The sequence below is a fragment of the Triturus cristatus genome, chromosome 2_2 (genome assembly GCF_964204655.1).
Source record: "Triturus cristatus chromosome 2_2, aTriCri1.1, whole genome shotgun sequence".
Lineage (NCBI taxonomy): Eukaryota > Metazoa > Chordata > Amphibia > Caudata > Salamandridae > Triturus > Triturus cristatus.
The window spans coordinates 960,119,394-960,134,927 of NC_140582.1; the positions used below are offsets into that span (position 1 = coordinate 960,119,394).

General features: G+C 45.4%; 1 protein-coding gene across 2 annotated transcripts in view; it reads right to left on the reverse strand.

The window, feature by feature from the left end:
- Positions 1-7,296, reverse strand: part of NCAPG (non-SMC condensin I complex subunit G) — a 460,352-nt gene extending 453,056 nt beyond the window's left edge. For both annotated transcript variants that reach the window (XM_085642367.1, XM_085642366.1), the window contains exon 1: positions 7,179-7,296. The gene's annotated coding sequence lies outside the window, so the exon portion shown is untranslated. The remainder of the gene's footprint in view (positions 1-7,178) is intronic.
- Positions 7,297-15,534: the final 8,238 nt, after the last annotated feature.

The window sequence follows — 15,534 nt, forward strand, 5'->3', positions numbered from 1 at the left end:
TATTGCCCATTATGCCACCTTGCATAATGGGCAGCAACAATGGACCTCCACTTCTGTTGGTCTTGGGCTAGGGTAAGTTTCTATACGGTGTCACAGCTGTTGTTCAGAATCTTCATTTCCGTATCCACTGCTTGCCTCCACGTGGTCTTTGGCTTGCCTCTCTTCCGTTACCTTCTGGTGTCCAGTGAAGAGCTGTTCTTGTGATGGAGTCTAGTTCTCTTACGACGGTGTATCCTATTTATCTCCATCTTTTTCTCCTAATGATGGCATCCATATTCTCTTGCTTGCATTTCGTGAGCATTTTCTGGTTGGAGATAGTTTGCAGCCAGAAAATGTGCAAGATTCTTGCCCGCGGAGTACTACAAGGCATATCGCGAGACCCTGGTGCCGCTGCTGCGCGAGCTTTACAGCAAAGCGCTGGAGATGGGGTCGCTCCCACCCTCCATGCGTGAGGCGTTCCTGGTCTCCCTGCCTAAGCCGGACCGCGACCCCACAGCCCTGGCCTCCTACCGCCCCTTGGCGATGCTCAACGTCGACTACAAAATACTGGCGAAGGTCCTAGCGGACCGGTTAGCACCGGTGGTCCCGCACCTGGTGCACTCTGACCAAAACGGGTTTGTCCCTGCGAGGTCCACGTCGCTCAATCTCAGACGATACTTTAGGGTGGCCGGTGAGGCAGTGCATAGATGGCCCAGAGCGGGGTGCCTCCTCCTAGACTTGGAGAAGGCGTTTGACTGCCTGGAGTGGGGCTACCTGTCCACGGTGTTGCTGCAGTACGGGCTGGATGGGGACTTCCTCCGGATGGTTGACCTACTCTACAGGAACCCCACGGTCCGTGTTCGGTTGGGCCCCCATGTCTCGGAGGCGGTGCCGGTGGGCCGGGGCACCCGACAGGGATGTCCCTTGTCCCCGTTGCTGTTCGCCCTGGCGGTGGAACCGCTGGCGGAGTCTCTGCGGACGACCCTGGGAGATGGTATACCACTAGGAGACGCGGTTCACCAGGTGTCGCTTTACGCGGATGACCTGCTGGTGTACGTTAGAGATGTAGGTAGTATGCCGGAGCGGCTGGCCCCGTTACTGCGGTCCTTTGCCACTGTCTCGGGGCTCCGCGTGAACGCGGGTAAATCTTGTCTGTATGCTTTCGGCGAGGAGACTGAGGACCCGGGCTACAGCCTGAATGGCACGCCGGTACAGTGGAGGGGCGGCACCTTTCGATACCTGGGGATACACATTTACCGCTGCCCAGCCGACTTGTTTGATGTCAACTTGGGGAGGGCGGTCACGGCGCTCGGGTCGCAGGTGGCCTTTTGGAACACGCTCCCGCTGACAACCACGGGCAGGGTGGCGCTCGCCAAAATGGTCATGCTCCCTCGTCTACTGTACTACTTTGTCAACCTGCCACTGTACATCCCCCCCGCCTTTTTTGGCAGGCTTAACCGGATGCTGCGGGATTTTGTCTGGGGCAACGCCAGGCACAGGTTAGCGCTTGCAAAGCTCTTCCTCCCGACGGACAGGGGAGGTCTGGCGGCGCCCTGTTTTGAGCATTATTACCTTGCGGTCCAGCTGCAATGGATCGCCCGCTGGTTGGCAGACAAGGGCAGGGATGACACAGCCACGGTGGCTGCCCCCTACTCGCTGGAGCGTGTGACCGGGCTTTTCCACCCCTTGGCTGCGGTTGTGGGACCGCTGCCGCTCCTCCTGGCGGTGGCGCACAGGTGCTTCCGGAGGGCCTTGTACCTCACGCGCGCGGTGGTGCCATATGCGCCGGCGATACCCCTAGAGGGTTCTCCTGGAGGTGGGGGGGGTGCTCGCGGCCCCCGCGCTGACGGGCTGGTGGGCGGCAGACGTGCACACGCTGGGGGACCTATACAGGGATGGTGAGCTGATACCGTACGAGACCTTGGTGTCGGAGGACGGGCTCCCACCCGGCGGGTTCCTCACGCACCGCTCACTGCTGGCGAGCCTGACCGCCAAATGGGGAAGCATGGCTACAGAGCCTGCCCAACACCTAACTATGCAATATCTGCATGTCATGGGGAGGGGCGGACACCTGGTTCGCCGCCTCGTTGCGAGAGCACCCGGCGGTTGATCTGGGCCCACTCCGCGGCAAGTGGGAGCTGGACCTGGGGAGGCCGCTGACGGACAGGGAGTGGGAGAGAGTCCTCAAGAGCCCAGTGCGTATCCCCTGCAATATGCGGTTCCGTCAAATCCAGCTGTTCATAGTTCACAGGGCCTACCTCACACCTGAGCTGATTAATAGGTATTTCCGCCGCGCTGACGCGCTCTGCCCTCGGTGCCGTGAGCTAGGGGCAGGGCTGCTGCACATGCTGTGGGGCTGCCCAGTGTTGCACGCCTATTGGAGGGCGGGGCGCAGCATTCCCTTCGACTGGCCCGAGCACATCTTGCACCAATTTACCAGGTCGCCCAAGGACAAGGTAGCGTCCCGATTCCTGGATCTGGGGCTCGTGGTGGCGAAGCGCCTCATCACCCGGAGATGGAAGGCACACGACCCACCGCACGCGCGGGCCTGGAGTTCATCGTTTCAGGCATGGGCCAGGGCGGAGGGGGCGGCTATCCGTAGGGAGGACACCCTGGGGCTGCGGAGGGAGCCCATGGCGGACCGCTGGGAACAGTTGCTTGTTGAGTTTCGGCGCTCGGAGGGGGAGGGTACCACAGGCTGCACGGGCGAGGCCAGACAGGATGGCAATGGCGCAGGCGGCAGCGCAGTGTAGGCAGGCTCGCTGACGAGATAGCATAGCCCCCATTATCGCTGGCCCACGGATGGGGCGTATGGGGACGCTTGGGAACATCTGCGCCCATTGGGGCTTAGAGGGGTACTCCTGGAGTTCGGGGGGGGGGGGGTAGGAGCGCACCATGCGAATTGCTGTCAACGCTGCCATTGTTGTGGGTTCTTCCTTTTGTATTACATGTAACCTTTTCGACTTTATTGATGCCTCAGTTGTGTAGGCGACATTAGTTGCCCTTGTACGGCTCAATGGCTGGTGGGTGGTGGTGTTGGCCCCTCCTGCAGAGAGGACATCGGAATTGCTAAGGGTGGAGTGGCTGGCTCCCGGGAGGGTGGTGGTGGGTGCGCACACAGACATCAGGTTGTCCCCCCCCCCCCCCGTGTTGGCAGTCGGCATGTTCTATAAGCCTGTATAAGTTTATGTCTTACTGTATGTGAAACATGATGCCGTACAATGTCCTCCTGTACTAAAGTTCAAATTCAAACTCAATAAAAACAGATTTGCAAAAAAAAAGAAAATGTGCAAGATTCTTCTCAGGTTACTGGTGTGAAAGGTTGGCAGTTTACTTATGTCGCTGTTCGTCATCTGCCTACATTCTGATCCATTCAAGAGTGTGGGACGAATGAAGCTCTGGTAAAACCTCAGCGTGGTGTTAGTGCTGTACTGAGATAACTTTCACACATCGATCAGCATCCAAAAGGCATTCCTAGCCTTGTTCAATCTGCTCTTAAAGTCCTTGCCTACCCCTCCATCATGTCTGATAGTACAACCTAGTTACATATGTGATGTGCATTAGTGTATTTAAAAAAAATGTCTGAAAATAAACAAAATTGTGAGTATCCACAAAGATGTAATATTGCAGAGCCATAAAAAAAGATGTAGAGTTCAGAAGTACAGATTGGCAATTGTAACTGTATAACTTAAAGGGCCAACAAGAAAGACTTTCCAATATAACGGCACTACACATATTGGGCTGAAATGATATTACACTCATGAGTTAATAAAGTGTATGCCGTATGAAAAAGCCATATCTACTGCTGTGCCATGTCGAGAGCGATATTTAGCACATATTTTCTGCACCAATGCTTTTTTACTATACATATTATCAGTTTGGTGATATAAGCAGCCTGCAGTCAAACATCTAACACCACCATACATTTATGGAACCTGGATATAATATATTTAGGCACTTCTAGAGAGGAATCAATTACATTGACTGTAGAGTTTTTTTTGTTGTTTTTTTATATACCATCAGCGTCTTTCAACTGAAGCCATGTATTCAAAACACACTTTGTACCAGAAATACACACAACAACAAATTACACATTAATCTCAAGTTTCATACTCGTTGTGATGAATATCCTACGTGGGTGAATCACAAAATGTCTCAAGACAGGCAGACCAGGAAGGAGCGTGTATGTAAATATGTGGAATCGGAGAAGGGCTAACCTAGATAGAGGCAACGTTTTTTGTGCACAGCTGGGAAGGTAGAGTGGTTCCTAGGGCTGAAGGGCACTGCTGAAGTTTCAGAGTGGAGTCAGGCACTATTGATGGTGTTTAAAGACAGTGTTTCTTGTAGTGGTGGATTTTTTTCCTGATTTGCAAGAGGCATAGACTGCTGTGATCAATACGAGAATGTTGCACCAGATCATGGGTGTGAAAAAGGAGAACACCCGTTTACTGTTCTTTTGCGTTTCTTCATCGCCATTTTGGTGGGGTTCTGGCTGCGCACGTATCTCGAGCCATTGAATGCTGCAGCCATGACAAGTGCACACATTTTAAGCCACTCTGCAAATCAGTCTTTAATCCAACAAATAAGGCATGTTTCTGTCCCACTTAATCCCCAAAGTAAATAACTGCCTCTGCCATCACCCAATGGGTGGTGCTCCAATGTTCCTACTTGTACTACTCTTTTCCAAGAAGAAGCCACACTAATTTACATAATTTAGAGCATCCCTAAAAGATGCTTTTATATCAGGAAACCCCCATCTGTCAAAGACATTCAGACTACCTTTATTCATTCAGGTCTGAGTTGTGGATTTAAAGTGCAACTATCGGCACCACCTATTGCTTACTCTAAACCGAGTTGGATTTGGGTCAGTCTCCTTCAGCCATTGGCCTATTTGTATAAGCCTATAACAGCCAACAGTTTGAGACATTTTTATCACATCTTACAGCAGTGCAAAAGGGCATTTCCAGCTCACTATCATGCTAATAAGTGTATCGTTCCACTGTCTATGGACTACTTTCATAGCAGCTCACTATCATGCTAATAAGTGTATCGTTCCACTGTCTATGGACTACTTTCATTGCTCAAAGAACTATTTCACATTTAACAATACACTCAAACATAACACTTTGTCATTTCAGTACTTTATCTCATAATGCATTGTATACAGAAAAGTGGGAACAATAGATATGAATTCTCTCAAATTAAGTGCATTTGAGAGACTGGGGGGGGGGGATCAATTTTGGGTGAGTCTGTGCACAGGGGTCTAGTCTTGGACACACTCCCCAGTACCACACGCCCACATACCCCAGCCAAAATCTAAGCTGTTTTAATGTATTACGTTTATAAAAACATTAAGAAAATGTTAATCCCCCCCCCCCCCAAAAAAATTATTTGGCCACAATACAAAAGGGTATGGAGAATATTAATCGCTCATTTTTCTGTAAAAAATATGCACATAAATTTGCCTCAGAAATGTAGTTCATGCTATTAAGATGTGTCTATGCTTATATTGTGCATTAGCGGCCGGCCTGATGGTTGTAGGCCCATATTTGTATGTCTCTGAAATTGTAATAAAGGTTTTCCAAAAAAAAAAAAAAAAAAAAAAAAAGGTAGTTCATTAGAGCACGTGAGCACATTGCTGAAGTTCCCTGGTGGCTCAGCAGTATTTACTTTTGCATTTACTTTCCGTGCCCAAAAAACGAATGTATTACGGATGGGGCTGCAAATGTTTGCAGAGTCCCTTGTGCATTACCCATTGCTTGGGGGCACATGTCACTCCTGTGCAATCTCAAGAGGGAAATTCCTCACTTCGATTGATATCTCATGCAAATGAGGAGAAACCTTTGCCTATCGGTCTATGCCATACTGATGATGCTCCCACAGACTAAAAGACTCAAACAGACCTCATGAGAGGCCAGTTTCACTTCTTTTCCTGGCACTACTAACCTCTTAAGTCTGATGTTAAATACAAGTCCCAGAATTCAAAGAAAATTCACGGACTGGATACGCTACTAGTGCATCGAATTGGGAAACTTAAGAGCTCTGTATCAAAACCAGCACTACAAAACCACCACTAATACAACTGACACCAATACCACCACGACCAATGCCAGAGCCATCACCAACGCCAGACACCAACACTACCAACAAGGTCACCACCACGATTTCAAGAACACTAGCACCACTACAATCTTTACCAAGCATTGGCAAGTCAATAGGTCTGGGTTTAACGTGTTAGCATATGAAAATGCCCATTATGCATGCCTGTGTTTACACGAGTTGACACATTAAATCACAACCTATTGGCGTTGCCATACTCATTGTGTATGTATGTCAAGATGTTTGCATAAACACTCCCATTAATTCCTTGACCATGCCCAGTATTCAAGGAACCACTGTTGGGGAAGCCCTTCCCCTATTTGCAAGAGAAATTCCGACTTGCTCGACTTGTAACTTTTATATTTTGGTCTACAGTCTCGGGGAACTTCATTCAAGTCTCAGAAACTTACGCACATTACCTTTTCCTTGCGTTACCCTTTGCAATATTGCACGACTTTTTCTGAATAGGAATTACGTCCCTGAAAACATCACAATACTCGTTATAATGCAAGGGAGACAAAAAAAACTGGCGGGTATGGTCCCTCTCTATAAAGACGTGCTCTTTTTTCGCTTTCATAAGCACATCAGAAATGAAGATAAACCACAACCACACAATGAGCATAAAAGGCTAACGCTTCTAAGTAAATTAAAATGTAAGCATACATTGTATGCGGAGAGTTAACAGAAAATAAAGTGACCATCTCACAATGACAACTAGCGCCCTATTAGTCAGATATGCTCACTAAACATATTATAGCATACATGTTAACACTTGGAAAGTGATAACAGAGATAAAAGAAAAGAGTAATAGGCGGCTTTATTTTCGCCCACTTGTACAGAAGTGGGGGCAATTTCGGAGAGGCGAAAGTTACTTTTAAGTCAAATTTGGCTTTAAAAATCTCTCGTCTGAATGAGGTGTGTTTTTGTGCTGTCATCTGATAAAGCACGACACATCCTGGCTTATTTCCATAAACAAGTAAACTACCCACACCAACCCAAAAGTTAAATGTAGTCCGTAATATTTTCCCAATAAAGCAAGCATCTTGTACTCTTGCGTATTGCAAGAAGCAAATCGCTTGCTACTTCCTGCAGGTACTTACCGGCAATCAAGCTACAAGAATCTTTCCCTTTCCTCAAACCAGCCGCCAATTTCAGTTTAAACTTGCATCCCTTTCGTCACTAACATGCACCGGAAGTACATATCTCGCGAGGTTCAACAGCGGAAACAAAGTGCTGTCCTGCACAGTTGCCATCTTATGGTCAGGCGCGCGACATTTTGCTTATTCTGCATTATTTTCATACTTTCAAAGTTTGTCTGAGGCTATGATGTCGCCGCTAAGTCCGGACACTATGCGAGGAACGTACACTTCACCCCACAGTGTCCAAGGTCTCAGAGTAAACTAAGAATCTCTGACATTTGAGTCCATGCATCTCCCCTAGAGCTCTCAAGTTGATTGGTGTATACACCCCTTGTTTAATTATTTGTATTTCAATGCGTTTAGTCAGGGCATTCAGTGGAATTTAAAAGCAAGGGGGTACCACAAAGGGGCGTGGCCGATGTAATTAAGGGCGTGGCTTAAAAATACACATGCGAAAAATCTGGGCTTAGCCTTGTGTGCCATTCTGCAAGAACTGTAGCATTCTTGGTAAGAATGACAGACATAGGTCAAACTTTAAGGAGTTAATATTAAGTATTATTGAGCAAGATATGCCGCTGCCCGCGTCCCACGCAGGGGGACATCAGCAGGGCAGCTCTCTAGTGGCCACCCGTCGGAGCCTTCCCCCCCCACTGTTCCACCTCTCTCGAGGCCGCGTCTTGGGGAGGGGAGGCCCCAATGGGCATTGCTGGGGGAGGCGGGCCGCTGGGCTGGGCGGGGCCAGGCCCTATGTAAGCCTCCCGCCCCCCCCCCGCAGATCGCCCTCTGCTTCCGGTGTTACATTCCTGGCCGCGCGAGATGCCAGCATTTCCGTGGGACAGCGTCCCCAGGAGTTTGCGCACATCGCATCGGTGCAAAAGGACAGGACCCGCCGCGGGACCTCGTGGAGTCAGCCCGGGAGAAGAGCCGTGCGGTGCTGGGGTTAGCAGTCTGGTCCCCGTGTGGACGGCGGTGAGGTGTCGGGGCTCGGGCAGGTCTGTTGGGCAGCCCCCGTGGGTTGGAGAGTGCAAATTTTGACCCAGGAATCCTTACTTGGGTAGTGCGCAGTCGATCCTCGGGGGCTGCCTGAGAGGCGGCTCGGGGCTCGAGCCATTCTTCCGACTGCATCTAGGGACCAGCGGGTGTTAGGCGCGGCAGCCGGAGCAGAGTTTCATTGGGGAGTTAGGCAACAGCGCTGAGAAAAGTGTACCTGCGGCTCCAGTTGAGTAGGGTTTTTAAATTTGCCGCCTTGGGATCAGTTGTGCGCGCGTGTAATATATGCGAGTGCTGCAGATCGGAGCATATAAATTCTCCCTACTTCCACGGACAGAGTAATTCTACAGTCATACGCACATACACTCATCATACACTAGAGCCCATCACACTAACATTCATTCTATTACTCTATCCACACTGAATATACGAGAGAAATCCTAAATCAATCTGCATCTAAACTGAGGTCAATGCGACCTAATTGATCAGTGTTGAGTCATGATTTAAACATTAAGAACACATTTGAAACTCAATAAATGACAAAGAAATAACCACCCGACACTAGAATTCAAACAAAGGTTATCTTTTATCTAATTAGTTCAAATGAAAGTCAATCAATAGCAAAATCATTATTCTCATATTTACCTATTCTAGCTAAATGTCGTATTTGGGTCAGGACAGGTCTCTCAATAAAGTCTCCCGAGTCGCCGTCCTCTCAATCAGCGTCGATCCTCTCGAGCATAGGTTCGGGAAGAAGTGGCCCTAGACCCTCTCTAGTCTAACAATATTTATAGGAAAACTAACACATTAAAAGTTACAAACAAACTCTAAACGTCCGTTGAGCCGTTGAGCAGAGCGAGCAGGAAAGGATGTTGACTCGCAACATTTAGAAAAACCTCCGCTCTCGAAAATCTCAAAAATAAAAACACGGAAGAAGGAAGCACAAACTTAAAAATGTAACATCCATGAATGCTCTTCCTCGGAATCATAGTGAAGCCACCGCAAGTTTATCAAACTTCATTGTGGCTTTTATTCTTTCCCAAGGATAACTGGTGACAACTGGCGTCAAGCCCAGAGCTGCTGCCCTCACGGAAACTTTTAATTCAGACAGAGGCCGAGGTCAGGATGATTTCAACCATATTCAGCGAGGCCTCTCTTCGTATTTCATCTACTCAAATGCAGGCTGTAATTGTCGGCCATCTTTGTCTAGGCCAAAATGGACAATCTTAATTAAAAGAAACACAAAACAACGTTACTACATCGTAATGATTATACAGTGTTAATTCCCACTAATACCCTTATGTGTATGCAATTATCTAGCCATCCGCGACATAAAGAAGCATTAAAGCACGTTTTTTTAAAGCGCAAACACATTACAAATAGCAATTTAGCAACACTTATTTAATTAATTTGCTCACCAACTTAGTTCACGTATTAATGAAGCAACACAAATGCATTCCCACGTGTAATTCTTTCATTAGTAAGGTTGATTAGTCAGAAACTTCAACGAAATTAATATTTAGTAATAAATTATTAGTAATTTTAATCATAACATTTAAAAAAATATATGCTGATGTTCGAGTTTTGACAGAAAACCCTGCTCCAGCAATCCCCCCTTTGGTGATATATTATCACCACAAAAAACCAACCCAAAAAAAAATGTAGTCCCCATTTCTTAGGAGAAAATTGAAATGTCTTTTTATGACACTACACACTAGACTCTCTTTCATCATCCCTTTTCGACTCCAAGTAAACACTCTCCCTAAATTCTTCTAATTCTATTTCTTGTGGGTCTCTCTTTGACCTCTTTTGTTTCTTTTCAGAATTTTCTCTTATTATTTTCTTTTTCCCTCCCCTGTTTTTACAACACAAACACCCTAATCTTAGTATCAATAAAGCAACAATCACACATGTCAATGGAAACAATATCTTACCAATTATGGTACTACCTATTTTAGCAATGAAGTTCTTAACAGCAATCATCTTATTAGCCATTTTAGTCCAGATACTTTCAGCTTCCAGTGGTACTAATTCTTCATGCAAATCAGTAATATATTTGATATAGACCTTTAGATCTCTGCTTTTATCAGGAATGTAAGTGCAACAATGTTGAACCTTCAGCATTCCACAGACTCCACCCTCTTTGGCCAATAGAATATCAAGGGCAAGTCGATTTTGCATTGACATGGCGCGTAAGGCAACCATCTCCGTATTTACCAAAAGAAACCCACCAGCGGTACTTGTCGATAAGCGATCCACCACTGTTGACAGTTTCCGAATTCCATATGCATTTAATGAAATTCCCACTGCTGGAATCAAAGCTCCAAAAATATCTCCTACAATTTCTGACCAAGTTTCTCTCTTAAAGCGTGTTAGTAGATTAATTTGTTCTACATCCTCTATCTTATCTATATGAAAAATCTTTGGAAAGACCAGGCCAACATAACATGTGCCATACCAATGGTCAGGCAACCTGTAATAAGCCTTATTCCCACAAATATAATACACTCCCGGGAAAACTGGATCTTCTCCTCCCTTGAATCCCCATCCTGTTGCAATAAAGTATGTATCATGGCACTCACTAGTCCCAACAAAATAATTATCATATTGGGATTTCCTTCTGGTAATGCATAGTTTACCCTTCTGTGGTGCATCTAAAGCCAAAGTTGGACTGGCCCCTCTCTTCAACTCCTTTCCCATCTCAATGTCCCACACTGTCTCACTCATTTTATATTCTCCTGCCTTTTCATGCATGCTCACTCTCCTTTTCTCTACCATGTCTAGGAAAGCCTTCTCTTCTTCTTTCAACTGCAAGTTAAATTGTTTCTAAAAATGTAATCTAATGTTAATTCTTCTGTTTCAATAAAAATCTCACCAAAAATGTTAGCTTCTTTAGCAGGGTTCAGTTTCTTATCCATAGGCAACTGCCCAAAAATATTATCTTTATTAGACATCTCATAATCTATTTTCCCTAACAAATAAAAAACACTACTTAACACACTACATGAAATCCCATACGTAGCTGGAAGATGGTGATAAGTAACTCCCTCTGAAACGGATGCAGGCAATTGCATACAGACGTAGCAATCCCTTACTTGCATTGTCTTTACGTATTCGTACAACAACTTTGAAAAAACATTGCTTGAAAAATCATTAATCGATCTATCTTTATGTATGTATAAGTTACTAATTCTAGTTGGCACTATTTTCTGCGAACTCTTCCCCATGTTAGTCATATTCTCAGTATGTATTCCAAAGGTGTCTATTGTAACCCTAAATGTAACTAGTAAAGCAAGTACACTCCATAGTAGCATTAATAATCCTGTACAGCAGCAGCACATTCTACACCATCTTTTCAAGAAGGTACATCTACTTTGATTATTTTCTGTGTTAGCCATCTTATTACTCTGGCAGTGTCTTTTGACTTAGCCTCTACTACTCCACTACTGAATTTCTAGAACTCTAGATTATTTCAAACAGCTAATTCTAGATTTTCTTCTTTTCACTCTTCTCCAAGTGACTCCTTCTGTTCACTCAATGTGGATTTTCATCACTTTTCACATCTTCTTCAGCAACATCAAATTGTATCAGATCTTCAATATCCTGAGCATCTGACTCTTCTCCAATGTCAGTCAAGATAACTTTCAGGATTCCAACAGTTTTCTCCTCCTTAACCACTTCTCGTAAGGTCCCCTCTGGATTTCCTTGACTTTCTGCCTCTTCTTCTTCAGACAGTGCCACGTACGTCCATTCCGGTGACCTGTACTTCTGGTTAGGTTTTCTGATTCTCTTGATCTCCTCTGGTTCCTTCGACTCCTTTTGTTTTTCACCTTTTGCTTGATTCTGACTGGACACCTCGTTCACCTGTTCAGCTTTCGATGAATTCGCTCGTGTCAGTCTGTACCTCAACCTCTTTATCTTGTTAGGCCAAAGATCTCCTTTTACATTCCTTTTCGGTCTCACTTCTTTATTATTTCTTTCTCCAATCCAAGTTCTCTTTCTCAGCACTCGACCCTCTGGTTTCCCATTCTCACTCTCATCTGATTCTGTTTCATTTGCCTCTTGTTCATCAACGATTTTCTTTTGCTCCACAGACTTTTTCTCCACCGATTGAGATTTCCCTACTACTGTCCCTCCTCGGGTCTCCGACACGCAATCTTCTTGCTGTCTACTTGTCCCTTCACCTAGCTTATCAGGAATGTTCCCTACACCTCCTCGGGGGTCTTCCGCAATCTGTCCCTCTCTATCTTCTTCTGACCCTACTTCTTCAGGAGTAATCTCTAGTGGATTCTCAATCTCTTCATCTGACTCAGGTGTAGTCTCTGTGGAATTGCTTTTTTCTCCTCTTTCTTTTTCACCGCTTGTTGAAACTTCAGGCACTTTTCCAGAATCTGAACTTTCTCCTGAGGCTCTTAATGTTACTCTTGAAGCCTCTCTTGGTAAGAAAAAAGAATCACCTGACTCTCTTTCTCCTTCCCCCTTTCAGGATTCTTTTTTCTTCTCACTGGTTCAGTCTCCGCATCATCACTGGAATCCGACTCTTCAAAATACTCTTTACCAGTCCCATCCTTTGGATTAGGAACTCTCAGAGTATGACTTGCATGAACCCAGTTTTTCACACCAGCACACTTTACAGCAGTTGTCGTAGTCAAAATGACTTGCCTTGGCCTTCCCCACCTTGGAACCAAGCAATTTCTTCTTCTGTGCACTTTTATTCTCACCCAATTCCCTGGACTCAGATCATGGGCTTGCTTCTTTTCAAGTGTGGTGGCGTCTTCTCCAACCTGGTGAAACACAAAATGAACTGCGTCAGCCAGGCCTTTACAGTAATCCAAAATCATGTCATCAGTTATTGTCATCAACTTGTTGACAGGCACGAATGCATGTCTCATTGCTCGTCCCATCAGTATTTCATCTGGACTCAACCCTGTAGTTCTATCTGGAGTAGACCTAATAGTCATTAGCACTAGAGGCAAGACATCAGGCCATTTCATTCCAGTGGCTAAACACATCTTACCAATTCTGTTTTTTATTGTGCCATTCATCTGTTCAACAACACCAGAAGCCTCTGGTCTGTATGCACAATGTAGCTTCTGCTGTATGCTCAATGCTTCACAAATTAAACCCATGAGCTCATTGTAGAAGTGTCCACCTCTGTCTGACTCAATTGTCACTGGGAACCCGTACCTAGGAATCAACTCTCTTAACAGCAACTTGGCCACTGTTATTCCATCATTTCTCCTAGTCGGATAAGCTTCTACCCATCTTGAGAACAAACAGACTACCACTAGAACATACCTCAATCTATTCACTTGGGGCATTTCAATGAAATCAATTTGCATTCTGGTAAAATGACCTCCTTCTCTGCCTATTGTTCCTAGGCTCACCACTGTCTTCTTTCCAGTATTAAACTGCTGACAAATCAAACACCTTTGACAGATACTCTCTGCAATCAGCCTGAACTTTGCATTGTACCAAGTTTGTTTAAAGGACCTAATCATAGCGTCCCTCCCCAGATGTCCCTGGCCATGATACATTCTTGCCATTGTTGACAACATTGAGTTAGGCATAACTGGTCTTCCATCTCTATAGATCCAAACATGATCTTTCTCTCTTGGGGCACAACCTGCCTTGATCGAATCTCTCATTTCCTCATCTCCTGCTTCATCCTGCAACTGTTTCACCTCATCCCATGTTTCCAGGACATTAGTAAACATCACAGAACAAAAAGACATTTCCCTTTCTCTTCCCCGGTTAATCGAATGATTGTTCTTTGCACAATACTGTGCTATGTCATTTGCAAAACGATTACCAAGAGTTACAAAATCATCTCCTTGTCCATGAGCAGCACATTTTACAACTGCTAGTTCTTTAGGCAGCTGTATCGCCTCAAGCAACTTTCCAATCACTTCAGCATTCTTTATAGGAGTCCCACTCGACGTCAAGAAACCTCTCTGCAGCCAAAGTTGGCCAAAATCATGAACCACTCCAAATCCATACTGACTATCAGTCATCACAGTCACTCTCAAATTCTTCCCAATCTTGCAAGCTTTTGTCAATGCCACCAATTCAGCTACTTGAGCAGATCTAACTCCCTTCAAAGGCGAAGCTTCCATAACTTCTGAAACCTTGCACACCGCATATGCTGCACTTAGCACACCATCATCAGTTCTCAGACATGATCCATCCACAAACAACACATGATCACTCTCAGGTAGTGGCAGATCTCTTATGTCTGGTCTGGGTTTTGTACAGTAGTCAAGCACATCCAAACAATCATGATCAACATCATCTCCCACATTCACATTTTCAGCATCTGGCAAAAGAGTTGCTGGATTTACATTCACACATCTCTCAAGAGTCACATTTGATGCTCCCAGAATGATTTTCTCATATTTAGTCAGCCGACTATGTGACATATATTGAGTCCTGCTTCTTGTCAAAAGAATTGCCACATCATGAGGTACGAACACCCTTACAGGATATCCCATTATTATACCCTCACTCTGTTCCAAGCTTCTGCATGTAGCAGCTACTGCTTTCAGGCAACCTGGCAAACCCACAGCTACGGGGTCAAGTGTTGATGAGAAGTATGCAATTGGCCTTCTCAGTCGTCCATGTTTCTGGATTAACACTGAAAGTGCACATCCATTTCTCTCACTGCAGTACAACTCAAACTCCTTCTCATAATCTGGCATTCCCAAAGCAGGAGCTTCACACATTCTGCTCTTCAATTCTTCAAATGCTGCCATTTGTTCTGCATTCAGTTCCAATGGGTCTCTCACCTCACTTTTAGTCAATTTAATCAGTGGTTTTGCTATCAAGGAGAAATTACTTATCCACTGACGACAATAACCCACCATCCCCAGAAACATCCTCACTTCTCTCTGGGTCATTGGGGCTCTCATTCCTCTGATAATTTTGATTCTGTCATTGGTCACCTTTCTCAGACCTTTTTCAATATTGTGTCCAAGATAATGTACTTCTTTCTTGCAAAATTGCAATTTGGCCGGAGATACCTTTAACCCTCCATCTGCCAGATGATTCAGTAAAGCTATGGTATCTACTTCACAAGCTTCAAGTGTCTTCGATGTCACAAGTAGGTCATCGATATACTGCACTAGTACTGAACTTTCAGGCATGATCAAACTCTCCAAAGACTTTTTCAACAACTGATTGAATATTGAAGGACTCTCTGTATACCCCTGTGGGATACGACACCATGCCAAAATACGCTGTCCAAACCGAAATGCAAAAATCGGCTGGCTGTCATGATGCAATGGATTTGAAAAGAAAGCATGACACAAATCAATTACCGTGTACCATT